Raw genomic sequence first — 8,922 nt, forward strand, 5'->3', positions numbered from 1 at the left:
TACAGGGATGGAATGGTACCATGAGTAAAATGGTGTCATGTGCAGAAAGAAAAAAATAAAACAGCATATCAGGGATTACAAATTTAGCAGAAGAAAATTGAAGCCAGAGATGACTAGAAGAAACATAAGTCCCTCAAGAATCTGCAAGGATAGTAAGAGAGATGCTAAGTTTCCCCATATGCAGATGGGGGTTTGAAACAAACATATCTAAATATGAAATTACATACTGGTAGCTAGCATTGTTTTTGTTTGTTTTTGAGGTGGAGTCTCACTCTGTTGCCCAGGCTGGAGTGCATTGGTACAATCTCGGCTCACTGCAACCTCCCTCACCTGGGTTCAAGCAAATTCTCCTGCCTCAGTCGCCCAAGTAGCTGGGATTACAAGTGCCCACCACCACACCTGGCTAATTTTTCTATTTTTAATAGAGATGTGGTTTCACCATGTTGGCCAGGTTGGTCTTGAACTCCTGATCTCAAGTGATCCACCTGCCCTAGCTTCCCAAAATGCTGGAATTACAGGCCTGAGCCACTGTGCCTGGCCCCTTTTTTTTGAGGTGGGGGGACAGAGTCTTGCTCTGTCAGCCACCAGGCTGGAGTGCAATGGTGCAATCTCAGTTCACGGCTGCCCCCACCTCCCAGGTTCAAGCGATTTTCCTGCCTCGGCTTCTCAAGTAGCTGGGATTACAGGCACGTGCCACCACACCTGGCTAATTTTTGTATTTTTAGTAGAGATGGGGTTTCACCATGTTAGCCAAGCTGGTCTTGAACTCCTGACCTCAAAGGTAATCCGCCTGCTTCAGAGCCTCCCAAAGTTCTGGGATTACAGGCGTGAGCCACCATGCGCAGCCACGTTGTTTTTGTTGTTGTTGTTTAAAGAGAAAATGCAAAGATATTTGATCAACAAGAAACAGCATGTGTCACAGCATTTCAACATTCTGGACATTAGTTATCACTGTACTTTAGATGAGCCAGGAAGCACTCTAGTTCATAGTCAGGTAACAGATGACTGAATTTGGCTTGATGCATCTATTTGCCTTCCTTAAAACAAAAAATAATGAAGGGGCCACCAGGTGCTCAGGCCTGTAGTCCCAATACTTTGGGAGGCCAAGGCAGGGAGGTCATCTGAGCCCAGGAGTTTCAGACCAGCCTGAGCAACATGGCAAAATCTAATCTCTACAAAATTAGCCAGGCACATGCCTGTAGTCCCAGCTACTAAGGAGGCTGAGGTGGGAGAATCACCTGAGCCTGGAAAGTCCAGGCTGCAGTGAGCCATGATCACACCACTGCACTCCAGCCTGGGTGACAGAGCAAGACTCTGTCTCAAAAAAAAAAAACAGATAATAACGACAACAACAAACTATATGGTAAACACAGTATTCACAGTCAATGAAATCATACCTTTGGATTTCTGTTCAAATTGACCTACTAAATTCCATCTCTGTAGTTGAAGAATCATAAAAGCTATAGAACTCTCTGGCTCATTTCTGATCCGTTCAGATAGCTGCCCCTTCCTAAACACTTTCTCTATTCAGTGGAATCTTACTAAACATACCAGAAGACAAAACATGTAGCCTAAAACCTTGGACCACATAATCCCATACTTCTGAATAAAAACCTGAAAACCCCAGGCCATCATGAATGGTAACAGAGTTTAGAGGGACTTGGACTGGCATCAGAAAAAAGGATTCCTGAATCTTAGCTCTGTTGATGTTTACACTTGCTATATGATACTGAGCAAGTGGTCTCAGTTTCTCCTTTGACAAAATGAGGAATTAAAATAATCATTGAAATCCCTTCTACATCCATAATTTCATCCTCAGACGTCATCTATGATATAAAAATTCAAATATTTCTATATTCCCATAATGTTGCCATGAAGTAAGAGAGGCACTCAAATGGTGAAGCAGATGCTTCACTTGTTATGTGTATGTTCTGGAGTCATGTGGACTGAGAGGAAAATTTTACAAGCAAATCAGATCAAGGGGAGAAGGGATAAATAATAAAGACTGAATACTGACCCACTGCCTTTCCAAAACATAATTTTCCTTCCAAGTTTTATTTTCATCTACATCTTGGGTTTTAGAATTTTTGCATAAAGGAAATTCTGCTATTCCTTCAAAAGACTTCCTTCTGTGATGAAGTGTCAGCCACCTGCTTTCTAAATTCAATGACAACAGAAAAAGTGGGCGTGAACTGCAAGCCTTTGCTTTTTTCCCCCTTTTCATAGGCATTGATGCAAGCTTTTAATATGCCTGTGTATTGAGGCCATATGTTCCCTCTCCCCGCTATTCAAAGCAATGCCTGTACTTTAAAAGGAAAAATGACAACCTGTAAGAACAATAACAGGGAACATGTCTGCAACTCAGATAACCTGATAGGAAACTTTCAAATTCCAGGTTTTTCTCCATCTTTCAAAGCCCAGTACAGGTTCATGTAGTCACTCGCATTAGTCTGATGTCCTCCAATGGTAGTTACATGATGCTCAAGACTAAATAAGAGAAGGCTGTTGTCAATTCAACAATATTCCTAAACCTAACAACCATCTGTAACCATATTGTGAAGGCTATGAGCCTTTTCCTTTCTCCTCAACACTGTATCCCCTTCCTGGCAATGTGCCTGGCACAGAAGAAATGCTCAGTAAATATTGGCTGAACAAACAGATGAATGTCTATAGCCTGCTTTGCTGAGAGAGGTGGAAGGAGGGGAGATTCCATTGCATATTAGAATTCTGTGTCTTAATTATCTTCAATTAACTCAATCATAAGAATATTTAACAAACAAACAAAAAGAACATTCCTCTTACTTTTTCATCCCGCTGTGTATTTGGACTCTGCTTTCTTTTCACTCTATCTCTCAATGCAAATTGATTCAGATAAATAAGCTCTAACCAAATTACCAACTGATGTTGGATATCAGCTTTGAATAACTTAAAAAGCATCTCCTTCAGAGCAGGTCAATAACACTTTGTCTATCTTTGGTAACAAGGTATCTATCCTAATAGCTTGGCAGTCTTCCGAAAAATTTACTGCATTTCTGCCACCAGTGAGCAAGATAAGCCTGTTCTGTCAGGCATTATCTCTGACAATCTTACATAGCTACAGTCCAGAATGTGTTTCTTTGTCAAGTCTAAGCATATTCAAGTTTCAAAGACAAATGAAAGGCAACATAAAAAATACCAGCCTTAGCCATCTGGTTAGACTTAATCAGGTTTTGTAAGCACTTGGTCAATATTTTTCCAACTAAAATGAATACTGCTATTTCAGTACATCACCAAAACGAAGACACAAAAGGGAAACCAACGTGTTAAATCATTCTCATCAGTGATGAAGCCACTATTTCCAGTGTAAACTGAGTCTCATATATAATATTAAGGCACAAAGAGCATCACCCCAAGAGTGCTCAAGACATGGGAGGGCTGTAGGGTGTGCCAATAAACTGGTGACAGTTTGTTTTATATTTTCCTTTTTTAATGATAAACACAAAACCTGTAGAGAGCTGCTATGGGGTAGGTGAAGAAAACTACCTCATCTTGGCTTTTCCTTGTCAACTGGAAGTTACTTTGATGACACTTTGAACACAACCATCTTCATCTGAACTTTGGTGGCCACCTTGAACTCTTCTCTCCTTTACATTCTAGATTCATAACTGCTGTGGATCTTCCCCTCATAATCTCTTTTGGAACTATAACTTCTGATCATCTCACTGGATTGTCATTATTTTAAATGCATCTTAATTGATGACCCTGTTTAATCTCTCCCCTCTCCAATCTATTTTATACAATCCAGATGGTTTATTCTTTTGTTTTTTTTTTTTTTTTTTAGATGGAGTCCCACTCTGTCACCCAGGCTGGAGCGCAGTGGCGCAACCTCAGCTCATTGCAACTGCTGCCCCTCAGGATCAAGCGATTCTCCTGTCTCAGCCTCCTGAGACAGGGACTACAGGTGCACATCACCACGCCCAGCTGATTTTTGTATTTTTAGCAGAGACAGGGTTTCACCATGTTGGTCAGGCAGGTCTCAATCTCTTGTCTCGTGGTCTGCCAGCCTTGGCCTCCCAAAGTGCTGGGATCACAGGCATGAGCCCAGCTGGTTTATTCTTAAGAGTAAATATTGCAATAATCAATCAAAGACAGCTACCACTTGGGAGCTGCTATGTGCTACGCGTTCTAAGTGCCTAATGGAAATAATCTTATTTAATCCCTACAATAACCTAATGAGGTAGATACTGTCGTTATCCCCACTTTTCAGATGAGGAAAACAACAGGCCTGTGAGGATAACTAATTTGCCTAAGGGATAGTGTCTGTTTTTGATCTTTTGGATTCTGTCAGAATTCAAGGTCCCTACCTTTTCCACACAACTCTCTCCTTTCCCAAAACATAGCATATAATGTCCCCAAATATACAGTTGCCAAAGTCCATATCTATAATGGAACCCACACCACTAGTGCCCAGTAGAAACACTATCACCACTCACATGTGCCATACTCATTTCAGGCTCCTATGCAGTTTTTTGTTTCTTTCTTTAGTTTTGTTTTTGAGAGGGAGTCTTGCTCTGTCACCCAGGCTGGAGTGCAGTGGCACGATCTCAGCTCACTGCAACCTCCCAGGTTCAAGCGATTCTTCTGCCTCAGCCTCAGGAGTAGCTGGGGTTACAGGCATGCACCACCACACCTGGATAATTTTTATAGTCTTGGTAGAAACGGGGTTTCACCATGTTGGCCAGGCTGGTCTTAAACTCTTGACCTTGTGATCCACCTGACTCAGGCTCGCAAAGTGCTGGGATTACAGGCGTGAGTCACCACGCCCAGCACTTAAGCTCCTAAATTTTGATCATGCCACTGTACGACCTATGGTTCCCTACCTAGGTATCCAAACCCTGGCCTCCCAGATCACATCCCATTCTGGCCTATTCTATCCTCACCCTTCTCCCAGTTCTGGTAGCATGAATTCTCATGTCTATAAGTAGCGGCACCTCAAATGAGATTATGTTATTTGTATATGAACGTTAGTTTTTACCCTTCCTTTGTTCACCACATAATTAGTAATAAGGATAGGCACAAAAGAGGAGAAATTCCATAAATATTTGTTGACATGATATGAATATAAATAACCATTTGAGAATGTGAAAAAGAATGTTTAGAGTCTTTATTTTGTACTGTAAGTCTTTTTTAATGACATTTCGTGGTCTAACCATGTCTAATCGTATGTTTTATTCAGTAGCTAGTCAAATTTGGCTACTTATTTAATATGTCATTCTAACAATAACTTATGTGTTCTCATTTCTGTTGTATTTTAAGGTTTCAGAGTTTATTTCTCACACACACACACACACACAAAATAGATCAACAGTTACAGGTAATAAGTCTCACAGCTTAATGTCAACATGCTTGCCAAATACATTTCACCTTTTGAAATACAATTAGTGATTCTCTGATGATGGGAAAAGTGTCTTAATAATCTTTGTGTCTTAATAATCCTTCCATTATATGTTTGTCTTAATAATCTTTCCATTTTGTGCTTTTCATGACCCTTCCTCGATGATTAATTTATCAGTCTTACTTTTTTTTTTGTTTTTTAATCCTTAAGGCTCTTAATGCCAATACTATCTTATTGCCAATATTATTGTATTTATCTAAAGCTGGGCTTATAAAGACTCTCACCCTACTAACCCAGCTGTGACACATGGCATTAAGGTACCACATTTCTGATTCATTGTGCTACTGACAATCATCACTGGTCTGTTATATTGGCTTTAAGACCTGGGCTGCAGCTATCCTTCACCATAAATTAAATAGGTGAATGATAGATGATCCTTTCAGCAGCATTTTCCATCACCATGGAAGGAGGGAGAAGGAGTAAGTAACCACAAAGAAAAGTATGGTCCTCCAGGAGGAAAGCAGCCCCAGAGCTGGCAGTGAAGAGTTAGGCTGGGGTCAAAATAGCTACTCTGAAAACTACTTAAATACCAGCAAAGTGCTTTATCATCTCTGAAGACCACAACTAAGTTCTATATACTGAGCCCACATGCTTTAGTCTTTACAAATTAGTGATGCAGACAAATGAAGATATTCGTAATTATCACCCCTGGCATATCATCTCATCCCTGGTAAAAGGAGATGGAATTGAAGATTTCAAAATAGGCCTCTTCAAGTTCCAGTTCTACCTTAGGCAAATCACTGACACTCAGTAGTCTTGTTGCAAAGTAGAAATAATAATGCTTGTCCTATTATTTTCAAAGGGTGGAGAACACACACAAAAGTGATAATAGACAAGAAAGGGTTTGAAAAAATGTTAAATATCATCCAACATAAGACATACTAGCATGCTACTGACTGCTTTCCTGTCAAACTTCAGAAATGTGAGCAATCTGAAGCATCCACGTAGTGTTTTTTTCCCCAAGGCATTTCCATGGAGCTTCCTTTTTCTTTCAGCTCTTCATGAGGACAACATGACCTGAGAGGCTTCTGCTGTCTGCAGAATCCTGACCTGATCAATCTTGATTAACAAGCTCTTCTCCATCCATCAGACAGTTCATTTCAGTGACCCAACTGGACACTTCATTTCTGCTTTTTTACCGTATGCAAACATAGCCATTTGCTTGGCTAGATCTCTAAGTAACCAGCTGATATTTAAAGGAAAGCTGAAACTAGCTTCAGATACTTTTCTTATAATCATCAAGTAAACACCATATGGAAAAATAAGTTGACCTAACATCTTGATTAGGGAACAAATTTTCATTTTACAGAAATTAAAACCAGGTTGCCTCTGAATAGACAGCTTCCCTATGTGAGGATTTTTAAAATTCAATGAACAAAAATACAATTCCATACACAACTTTTCAGACAAACATCTACAGAATAGAGCAAAGTACAACTTTAGTTGGAGAGTGGAAATTTTTCATAACGGATAAACCGGTTTTCCTCATTTTGATTCTATACTTATATTTAGCATCAAACCATTTCTGTAATACCAAACTATAATATTGTAAAGGTCTGGCAGGAAACTCCAGAATATATAGTAAGAAGCCTCCAATGAAAACAAAGACAAATTCGTATCTCTCTAATGGGCTCCGTTGCTGTAGCTACCTCAGACTTGGTGAGCCTTGGGAGATTTGTGAATAAACTCAACCAATATCAAATCTGTCTGCTGCACAAGTGCTTGGTTCATTATTATGACAAATACAAAATATACCACTTTATTCATAAGAGCAAGTCAGACTACCTTTAAATCTCTGTGCGTAAAAGAAGCAACGTTCTGATACTGTGAAACCTTACTCGGTTGTGTGTTTCAATAGATGCTATTGTGGGGTTCTACTGGCATGTGTGCAGAAGTCAGTAAATGACCGTAGATGCCTGGCTTAAAGGAGACGCCTTGGAACCCAAAAGCATTACTTGTAATCAAGGAAATATACCAAAACGAAGAGCAGGCATGTCAATTCTGACCACTCAAGAATTTTCGCCCTTTGTAGTAGAGAGCCTTCCGAACTCTAGGCATGGTTTTGTGAACCACTCCCCACTTCCCTCAAGTTTCAAACTAAAACTTCCAAAGAAAGAAGGCAGACGCGTTAAAGCAGCTTTCTCTCCTTTCTTCCACTTCAGCTCTGCGCTGAAATTGGATCATCTGGGAAAGACAAGGATTTCTCATCTTTGAGAATCCAAACTCTTAAGGGTCCCGTTTTGTTCGCTCCTGCTCGCTTCCTCGTCAGCCAAGGTTCTACATATTTGGAATCTACACAGTTCAGATTCTGTCTGTGCCCACGAGGCACATGAAATATTTGGGCACCTCCGGCAGCACCTCCCAACTATTCCGGAGTCTCGAGCAGAGCCTCGCCTCCCCCAGGTCTAACCCGCAGGCCATCTTTCTAATTAAGTGACCTTTCCAATCAACGTCCTCCAGCCGCGTCCTGGGGGACCGGTCAGGGGCTGAGCAAGGAGGCTCGACATCTCTGCGCTCAACACTCAACTGTTTGTTTTCTGCAAAGTGGCAGGACACATTCGGTGGCGACCGCAACCCCGATTCGCTCCTCGATTGCTGGGCTCTGAGTGGCACTGGGGACACTGCGACCGATGGTTTGAAAAGAGTAAACCGTTGTTTTCGAGAACTTCTCTCTCACTGCTGTGGGATTATGAGCGGAGGGAGAGAGAGAAAGAAAAGCCCACACAAAAGCAGCCAGCCCTGCAAGCTCCGCCAGCACAAAGGCCGGCTCGCTGGTGCGGAGCTGGGAGGCTGGGCTGGAGCGGGGAGTGCGGTGATTCCTCCGAGGCCTGCGCGCCGCGCCCAGCGCGCCCGGAGCTGCCCCCGCGCACCCTGCACCTGGGCACCGCGATCCGGCTGAGGATCGGGGCGCAAGCCTGGCGCACCCAGGGCTGCACCGCTCCCGGCACTGCACGCTCCCGGGGCAACCCCACGCCACCGAGGCTCCGGCTCCGTCCCTGTCCCGGCGCCACGTCTGCAGCCGCGGCCGCCCGACTGGTGGGAGCCAGGCCCGTCCTCACCTGTGCGCCTTCAGCCGAGCAGCGCGCGGAGGACAGCGGCAGCAGCAGCGGCGGCGCGGGCGCTCGGCATCCCCGCGGCGGGCCCTGCGGCGGCGGCGGCGGCGGCGGCGGCGGCTGCAGCTACTCCCTCCGCTGTCTGGGACGCTAGGGGGAGGGCGCTTCGCTTTGTTGCTTATTCATAAGGCCGCAGCTACGGACGGGGATTGGGCGGTGAGTAGGTGTGCCCGCCCCGGCTCTGCTGGCACTGACAGCCGGCGCCGGCGCCCCTAGCCCCTGGGCCCCCACTTCCCCGCCTCCACCCCCCGCGCGGGCGGCTTCAGCTCGAGTCCCAACACCTGGAACACCTCGGAGATCCCGTCCTCCGCTTCCGCTCTTTACAGCCGGAGACCCTGCGGCAGCTCCCCCTCCATACCTACCGAGAAGAGACCA

At 43.8% G+C, this 8,922-nt stretch overlaps 1 protein-coding gene across 1 annotated transcript in view; it reads right to left on the minus strand.

Moving 5' to 3' along the window:
* ARMH4 (armadillo like helical domain containing 4) overlaps positions 1 to 8,668 on the minus strand; it is a 138,139-nt gene extending 129,471 nt beyond the window's left edge. The window contains exon 1 of the mRNA XM_032251180.1: positions 8,494 to 8,668. The gene's annotated coding sequence lies outside the window, so the exon portion shown is untranslated. The remainder of the gene's footprint in view (positions 1 to 8,493) is intronic.
* Positions 8,669 to 8,922: the final 254 nt, after the last annotated feature.

The sequence above is a fragment of the Sapajus apella genome, unplaced genomic scaffold (genome assembly GCF_009761245.1).
Source record: "Sapajus apella isolate SASKATOON/1434 unplaced genomic scaffold, GSC_monkey_1.0 scaffold74, whole genome shotgun sequence".
Classification (NCBI taxonomy): domain Eukaryota; kingdom Metazoa; phylum Chordata; class Mammalia; order Primates; family Cebidae; genus Sapajus; species Sapajus apella.